The sequence below is a fragment of the Anolis carolinensis genome, unplaced genomic scaffold, assembly GCF_035594765.1.
Source record: "Anolis carolinensis isolate JA03-04 unplaced genomic scaffold, rAnoCar3.1.pri scaffold_12, whole genome shotgun sequence".
NCBI lineage: Eukaryota > Metazoa > Chordata > Lepidosauria > Squamata > Dactyloidae > Anolis > Anolis carolinensis.
The window spans coordinates 3415027-3424722 of record NW_026943823.1 but is presented as its reverse complement, the minus strand read 5'-3'; the positions used below and the strand labels follow the sequence as shown (position 1 = coordinate 3424722).

General features: G+C 40.2%; 1 long non-coding RNA gene across 1 annotated transcript in view; it reads left to right on the top strand.

The window, feature by feature from the left end:
* The first annotated feature begins 5344 nt into the window (after positions 1 to 5344).
* LOC134294060 (uncharacterized) overlaps positions 5345 to 9696 on the top strand; it is a 395707-nt gene continuing 391355 nt past the window's right edge. Inside the window, exon 1 of the long non-coding RNA XR_010001043.1 lies at positions 5345 to 5778. This is a non-coding gene — a long non-coding RNA (uncharacterized LOC134294060). The remainder of the gene's footprint in view (positions 5779 to 9696) is intronic.

The window sequence follows — 9696 nt, the reverse complement described above, 5'->3', positions numbered from 1 at the left end:
GCATAAGTTCCAATGAATCATTTGGACCACATGGTTGTGCCTCTGTTTGTAGTCTGTCTGTGCGATTTTCTTACAGCAGCTGAGGATATGATCAATGGTTTCGTCAGCTTCCTTGCAGTCTGCATTTTGGGTCATCAGCTGATTTTTCGATCTTGGCCTTAATTGCATTTGTTGTTGTTGTTGTTGTTGTTGTTGTTGTTGTTGTTGTTGTTACCTTTCTGTGAATGTTGCCATACATTATCTAGTTGAAAACTATCTGCAAAAATGTGTACATTTGATAAAGTTGTGAACCCATAGACTGAAAATGTATCCATCCATTCTTGGAGATGGGAAATGTATGGCTCTCCCAATATTGTTAGACTGCAACTCCTAGTATATTTTACTATTGGCTATATAAATACAGCTGCTGAGATGCTTCTGATTCTTCCTTGGGTGAATCGGCACACTTACTCTTTGTGTAATAAAACTAATTTCCCAGAAACCTGGATTAAATGCTAAATTATAAATACGGTCCATTCATCCCCTCGTTCCGAAAGTTGTACTCTGCTTTAGAAGTTCATGTATGGAGGGTGATAATTCAAAGCAGTTTCTGCCTTCAAAGCGTGTTCACATGGATATCTGAAGATGGAACATGATTTTTTTTCTCAATGAGCTGCAAATGGACATTATTACGAGATTTAATTTAAATGGTGGGTTGAAATGACCTTTGATCACTTATGCACATTATGATCAAGGTCACCGAAAACCACCACTAATATAGTCTTCAATCATCATTATCTGCAAAAAGGAAATTACTACATTTCTGGTACTTACACTGTGTAGTACTAATGACCCCCAAATATATTCCTGGAAAAGAATGCATATTATAGGGGGCTTATGATCAGACGTTGACTGCCATCTGTAAGGCAGAGGGTATTTCATTTTATTTCTCAGGGCTATTTCATGCCATCACTGCTGTCAAGTGATAAGCTCTTCCTACAGAATTCCAGACTATGGTTTGGATGGGTGGGTTGTACGAGGGTTGAATGTAAAGTAATGCTTCCACCTTCATAACTCCTCACCTGATGGCAGTTCTGTTCTGCAGCAGGTCCTGGCTTGTTCAGTATACTCTCCTCTACATTTCTATTTGGTGGGAAGCCTTAGCATTGAACGGTTGTGTTGTTAAAGTGCCAAGTATGGAACCCTGCACAGACGGGGAAGCCTTAGCATTGAACGGTTGTGTTGTTAAAGTGCCAAGTATGGAATCCTGCGCAGACGGGGAAGCCTTAGCATTGAACGGTTGTGTTGTTAAAGTGCGAAGTATGGAACCCTGCGCAGACGGTTGTTCAATGCGACTTAAGCAATGTGCAGTCATTGAATACTTGACAACAGAAGGTGTCACCCCAAAGGAGATTCATCAGAGAATCCGTGAAAGAAGATCTGCGGGGACATCATTATGCTTCAGATGAAAATGTTGAGAGTACTGTGAGATGCCGGTTGCGGAAACAGAGTGTTGACTTCTTCTGTTACGGCTTCCAAAAACTTGTTAATCATTGACAGAAATGTATTAGATTGTCTGGTGATTGTGTGGAAAAGTGAATAGTGGTAGTTAAAGATTACATTCTAAGGATTGTTTCTGCGTTTGATTTATTAAAATATTCCTATCCAAACCCAAGTAAAAAAGGTGGAGGCATTCAACCCTCGTAAATGTATTTCCTCAGAAATCCTAGTCTTTGCTAAACTGGTGTGCGTAGAGGGTTCAATTGGGTGGGGATCAAGAAGAAAATCGTGGGATTTATTGTGAGAATCTCTTTAATGTGGAGTAACTTGTTTCTCGAGCTGCAACAATGTTGGAGGAACTTCATAATCAAAGATGAAGGATGCCAAGCATAAATGGACCTTGTAGTAGGTTCTGTGTGCTCAGGAGGAAGTTTCTCATCCGCTCTCAGCTATGGATTTAGTTTCCGGGTTTTAGCCTGCCACTTTTGGACTCTCACTTGCCGAGGTGTTCCTGCAAGGCCAGACTGTGGTGCAGCTGATTAGTAGCCAGCAGCAATAAACGCTCCCGACCATTAATAGCCTAGCTTGCTGCCCTCCTAAGCAGCTCAAAACCAGCTGTGTCTGTAAGGAGAGAATTCTAGGTACCGCTTAATGCGGGGAGGCTAATTTAACTTAATATATGATACTATTAAACCCCTGGCAGCATATGAAGAACATGAGGAAGTACTACCATCAAAAAGGACTCAGCTGAATGCACAATTGAATGCAAATTATACCTGGCCATGAACGTAGTAGGTTTTAGCACAATGAAATCTATTCGACACTGTAGTAGTGGCCATTTTTGTGAAGCATGATTATTAATTCCTAGGGGGAAAGTATAAATGGATTGGATATAATCTCCTTCTTTGCTAGCAAATATTTACACAAACCCATTATTTCAATTTATCTACTCCTAGATGGACTCTGGGGCAATGTCCTGGTTCAAACGGATCCCCATGAGTGCAAGCGTTCATAGGAACTGTTTGACATTCGCAGGAGAGGAAATCCTGCCTTGACATTTACTGTGAAGCACCAGCCACCGTCTATTTTTCTGTCCTCCCTCCCTCTTCCTTTTTGAAGCCTTTCACTCCTTTCAGAAATTTAGAATTCAATGCAATTAACTGGGACTAATTCACCATCGCGATGTTCCAGCCAGGATGCTTCTGATGTTTAGGCTACGCAACTGAGATGGAAGAGCCGGCAAGAAAATGCAATTTCTTTTCAAATGTAGCTTTTAGTTTGGTGTGAAGAAAGGTTTGAAGAGAAGTGGAGGCTGGGAATGGGAAACAGCCGCCTATGAGCCATTCGTTAATGTATGTGCACAGAAGCTGGTTAAATGCATAGGGGAGGGGCTGTCATGAAAATCTCAGCCATCATAATATTGGGGTTGTTGTATGTTTTCCGGGTTGTATGGCCATGTTCTAGAAGTATTCTCTCCTGACGTTTCACCCACATCTATGGCAGGCATCCTCAGAGGTTGTGAGGTATGGAGAAACTCAGCAAGGAAGGTTTATATATATCTGTGGGAAGTCCAGGGTTAGGGAAGAACTCTTGTCAGTTGGAGGCCAGCGTGAATGTTGCAGTTAATCACCCTAATTTGCATTGAATGGCTTCATCTACTGGCACTTTCTGCCTGGGGGCATCCTTTGTTAGCTGCCCCTAGTTCCCATGTATATTATTATATACAGTACTAGCTTTGCCCGGCCACGCGTTGCTGTGGCTTATGGGAATCCTTTGTTGGCCAGGTGGAATAGCAATGAATAGCCTTGCAGTCTCAAAGACTGGCCGTTTTCTGGAGAAGCTGGAGCTGTTTGTTGTATGAACGTAGAGGCATGGATGAGGGGTTGTGCTGCCAAGTTTAGTGTTTCTGGGATATGTAGTTTTGTTGTTTTATTCTAGGCCGAAATTTCATTACCCTTTTATATATATAGATATTATTTGAGAACACAGAAATGCTTGACCACTCCAACAACTATCATGTCAGACTACACAGAGAAGCCATTGAAATTCACAAGCATGTGGAGAACTTCAACAGAAAGGAGGAAACCATGAAAATGAACAAAATCTGGCTACCAGTATTAAAAAACTAAAAAATCGGAACAGTAAATAAGAAGCAACACTCTGAGACATGGGAACTAGTTTTCTGTCTGGAATTCCCCTGTCTTCTGAGGGTTGCTCTTTATTTACAGTCCTGGTTTTAGAAATGATATTGTTCTGTATTATTATACCACAGTAATTACAGTAGAGTCTCACTTATCCAAGCATCGCTTATCCAATCCTCTGGATTATCCAAGCCATTTTTGTAGTCAATGTTTTCAATATATCATAATATTTGGTGCTAAATTCGTAAATACAGTAATTAACAACATAACATTACTGCATATTGAACTACTTTTTCTGTCAAATTTGTTGTATAACATGATGTTAAAATCATAACCTAATTTGATGTTTAATAGGCTTTTCCTTAATCCCTCCTTATTATCCAAGATATTCGCTTATCCAAGCTTCTGTCGGCCCGTTTAGCTTGGATAAGTGAGACTCTACTGTATTATATATTATATTTATAACCTTATATTATCTGCTTAGAACTGGATTATATGAGGCCCCTTCTACACAACTGTATAAAATCCACACTGAAATGTATTATATGGCAGTGTGGACTCAAGGTAATCCAGTTCAAAGCAGATTATCCTGCCTTGGCATTCAGGTTTATATAGGTGTGTGGTAGGGTTTTGAGTCTACACTGCCATATAATGCAGTTCATATCAGATAATCTGTGTTTTATAGGCAGTGTGGAAGAGGCCTGATTAAAGAGGCCTTGGGCGCCATTAAATGGCTGAGTGGGTTGCTATGAGACAAAGTGGGCGGAGCTAACCCTTCTAACTGGCAGCAAAGTTGGACTTTATTGAAAGATATATTTTGGATGACTTTGTCTTATGTGGCCAAATTTAGTGTGATTTGGTTCAGTAGTTTTGATGTTTACTCCATAATAAAACGAACATTACATTTTTACATATATAGATAGGTAAATATATATATATCCACTAGCTGTGCCCGGCCACACATTGCTGTGGTGAAGTATGGGGGTATGGGAAATAAAGTATTGAGAAATTGGTAGCAGTTAAGGTAAAGGGTAAAGGTTTTCCTCTGACATTAAGTCCATTATAAATGGGTAGTATAGCCTTGAGTCTACACTGCCATATAATTCAGTTAAAATCAGATAATCTGTATTTTATAGGCAGTGTGGAAGAGGCCTGAGGCCTAACTCTGCCTGTCTCCTGGGCTGAGTGGGTTGCTAGGAGACCAAGTGGGCGGAGCTTAGCCTTCTAACTGGCAGCAATTGGAATAAAAAAAATTATTCCTCTCCCTCTAATTAGGACTTTATTTTTCTTTTCTTTTTGTTGTATGAACGTAGAGGCATGGATGACGGGTTGTGCTGCCAAGTTTAGTGTTTCTGGGATGTGTAGTTTTGTTGTTTTGTCCTAGGCCGAAATTTCATTGCCCATATACATATACATATATATATATATATATATATATATATATATATATATATATATTTGATTGCTTACCAAAATATAGTGGATAGTAGCCCATGTATAAATGGGATAGCACTGGCCAGTATCAGGGCTACATGTGAGACTGAGAAACCTTGAAACAACTTTTGGAAATAAACATGCAGTAGCTAAACTAATAATAGTGCCTGGCAATCTGTTGGCACTAAATAAATGTTAAATAGTAACAAATCAGGAAGCAGCTTGCCAACGAGACTGCATTTCCCCATACAGCGAGCACTGACTGCAGGCACCGGAGGGTCAGTAGGACACCAGTTCAACCACAACAGAAGAGACGGGAACAGACGGTCCTATCAGTCATCATGACTCCTGATGCATATGGCTGCGTATTTTTCCCTTCTCTAAAGTAGAACACGGGATGTGACTAAATAATCAGGCCATTACCCCGAGGGATATAAATCCCTTAAGCCAAATGCTAAAAACACCATTTGCCAGTCTCCGTGCAGAAGTAAAAGCAGGGAATTACAGCACGGCATCACAGGGAGGAGATGTAAACCAAAATGAATTGCAGGCAGATGGATTGCAGGAGAAGAAAATATTGCTCTGCCTGGGCCCTCAATGCAGATCCATCTCTAAATTGGCTCATTTTTCTCCCCAGAACTCCATGTACGGTGTAAGATCCAAGTGATAACTTGAAAAAGAAAGAGGAAGAAAAAAGAGCAATCGAGAGCGAGAGAATCAAAATGTAAGTGAGGTTTTTTTTTTCTTGAAATATTTTATTCATCTTATTTTGATAAACTTTTCCACAAAATACTGAACCATCTTTCTGTATGAGTATGCTTGCGGAATTCAGTAATTGAACATTCCTGTGCAACATGGCTTGATCCTTGCTTGCGTCCTGGACTAATGAGTAGATTAGAATGTGAGTAGATGAGTTTTAAAAAAATATTTTATTAATCTTATCTTGATAAACTTTTCTACAAAATACTGAACCATCTTTCTGTATGAGGATGCTTGCGGAATTCAGTAATTCAACATTCCTGTACAACATGGCTTGATCCTTGCTTGCGTCCTGGACTAATGAGTAGATTAGAATGTGAGTAGATGAGTTTTTAAAAAAATATTTTATTAATCTTATCTTGATAAACTGTTCTACAAAATACTGAACCATCTTTCTGTATGAGGATGCTTGCGGAATTCAGTAATTGAACATTCCTGTACAACATGGCTTGATCCTTGCTTGCGTCCTGGACTAATGGGTAGATTAGAATGTGAGTAGATGAGGTTTTTTTTTTTGAAATATTGTATTAATCTTATCTTGATACACTTTTCCACAAAATACTGAACCATTTTCTGTATGAGGATGCTTGCGGAATTCAATAATTCAACATTCCTGTACAACATGGCTTGATCCTTGCTCGCGTCCTGGACTAATGGGTAGATTAGAATGTGAGTAGATGAGTTTTTTTTGTTGAAATGTTTTATTAATCTTATCTTGATACACTTTTCACCAAAATACTGAACCATCTTTCTGTATGAGTATGCTTGCAGAATTCAGTAATTGAACATTCCTGTGCAACATGGCATGATCCTTGCTCGCGTCCTGGACTAATGGGTAGATTCACACATACCACAATGTAGTCCACAGAAGTTTAAAAACGGTCAATAAACATTTAAATAGAATTAATGGAAAATGGTTCTGTTTCGTTTCATATGGAGCCCCATGGCCACCACTGGTGCAAAAAATGGGAGTGATCATCCAGTGGATCTGGACTCCGTTCAACCCAACTGGACAGACAGGTCTTTGCTTTTACTGCTATCACTATTCCATAACGTAAACGGCAGCCTTAAACAGAGGCGTTGAACGCGCCCTGTAATTCGCTCCAGTTAGAAGCCTGGCTGCCGAACACTGTACTAGTTGTAATTTCCGGGCCGTCTTCAAAGGCAGCCCCACGTAGAGCGCATTGCAATAGTCCAGTCTAGAGGTAACTAAGGCATGGACCACCATGGTCAGATCATAGAATCATAGAATCATAGAATCATAGAATAGTAGAGTTGGAAGAGACCACATGGGCCATCTAGTCCAACCCCCTGCTAAGAAGCAGGAAATCACATTCAAAGCACCCCCGACAGATGGCCATCCAGCCTCTGCTTAAAAGCCTCCAAGGAAGGAGCCTCCACCACGGCCCCGGGGAGAGAGTTCCACTGCTGAACAGCCCTTCTCACAGTGAGGAAGTTCTTCCTGATGTTCAGGTGGAATCTCCTTTCCTGTAGTTTGAAGCCATTGTTCCGTGTCCTAGTCTGCAGGGCAGCAGAAAACAAGCTTGCTCCCTCCTCCCTATGACTTCCCTTCACGTATTTGTACATGGCTATCATGTCTCCTCTCAGCCTTCTCTTCTGCAGGCTAAACATGCCCAGCTCTTTAAGCCGCTCCTCATAGGGCTTGTTCTCCAGACCCTTAATCATTTTAGTTGCCCTCCTCTGGACGCTTTCCAGCTTGTCAACATCTCCCTTCAACTGTGGTGCCCAGAATTGGACGCAGTGTGATTCCAGGTGTGGTCTGACCAAGGCAGAATAGAATAAGGGGGAGCATGACTTCCCTGGATCTAGACGCTTTTCCCCTATTGATTCAGGCCAGAATCCCATTGGCTTTTTTAGCAGCCGCATCACATTGTTGGCTCATGTTTAACTTGTTCCCCACGAGGACTCCAAGGTCTTTTTCGCACACACTGCTGTCAAGCCAGGCATCGTCCCCCATTCTGTATCTTTGATTTCCATTTTTTCTGCCGAAGTGAAGTATCTTGCATTTGTCCCTGTTGAACTTCATTTTGTTAGTTTCAGCCCATCTCTCTAGTCTGTCAAGATCGTTTTGAATTCTGCTCCTGTCTTCTGGAGTGTTAGCTATCCCTCTCAGTTTTGTGTCATCTGCAAACTTGATGATCGTGCCTTCTAACCCTTCGTCCAAGTCGTTAATAAAGATGTTGAACAGAACCGGGCCCAGGACGGAGCCCTGCGGCACTCCACTTGTCACTTCTTTCCATGATGAAGACGACGCATTGGTGAGCACCCTTTGGGTTCGTTCGCTTAGCCAATTACAGATCCACCTAACCGTAGTTTTATCTAGCCCACATTTTACTAGTTTGTTTGCCAGAAGGTCGTGGGGGACTTTGTCGAAGGCCTTACTGAAATCCAGGTAGGCTACATCCACAGCATTCCCTGTATCGACCCAGACTTCTCGAGGTATGGTCGCAGCTGGCGCGCAAGTTTTAATTGTCATCATGTCTCCTCACAGCCTTCTCTTCTGCAACTAAACATGTCCAGCTCTTTAAGCCACTCCTCATAGGGCTTGTTCTCCAGACCTTTGATCCTTTTATTTGCCCTCCTCTGGACACATTCCAGCTTGTCAGCATCTCCCTTCAATTGTGGTTCCCACACCTGTGATTCCAGGTGTAGTCTGACCAAGGCATGACTTCCCTGGATCTATTTTGGGAGCAGAGAGATGAAAACACCTTGGAAAAATACAGAACTGGTCCAAACCAACAAGGCTTTAAACTACCCCCAGATAGGTGCTTCTTTAGGTGGGCACACAACCGAGCATCCTTGAGTTTGCAAGACTTGAGCAAAGCTGTTGATGATAGGATGACTTGGAGGCCTCTCACTGAACTGAAAGTGAACTTCTTGGGGGTTAACAACACCAACAGACTGCATCTGAAGAAATGGACTGATGTACATAAAAGCCCGTGCGAAAATTTAAAAATCGGTTAGTATTAAAAGTGCTACTAATTTCCTTTCTCTCCTCCCCTTGCTTTCTTCTTTTCTGTGAAATCAATCAGTTCTGCAGTGAAGCACAAATGACTCATTACTCAGTATTGCCTCAAATAAATGCTTTTCGCTAATCACACAACTGCAAGTTATGAGCATGTATTCATGTTATATAGAATCTGTTGACATCTATACGTGGACAAACCGGACATCCTTTGACATTTTAGAAATACAGTAGAGCCTCACTTATCCAACATAGCACTGGATAAGTGACAATGTTGGATAATAAGGAGGTATTAAGGAAAATTCTATTAAACATCAAATTACGTTATGATTTTACAAATTAAGCACCAAAACATCATGTTTTACAACAAATTGACCGAAAAAGCAGTTCAATACATGGTAACGTTATGTAGTACCATATATACTCGAGTATAAGCCAACCCAAATATAAGCCGAGGCACCTAATTTTACCACAAAAATAACCTGGGAAAACATTGACTCCAGTATAAGCCGAGAGTGGTAGATTTCAGAAATAAAAACAGATACCAATAAAATTACATTAATTGAGGCATCAGTAGGTTAAATGTTTTTGAATATTTATATAAAGCTCAAATTTAAGATAAGATTGTCCAACTCTGATTAAATCATTATTCTCATCTTCTTCCATGTAAATGTGCTTATGTATCCTTTTAATAATAATAGAGTAAATTAATACATGTAATAATAATAATATTAATTACAGGAAAACAATACATGTAATAATAAATAGAGTAAAATAATAAATAATAAATAAGATCAGAGTTAAATAATAAATGTAATAATAATAATAATAATAATAATAATAATAATTAGAATAAAATAAATGTAGTAGTAGCAACAATAATAGAGAATAATAATA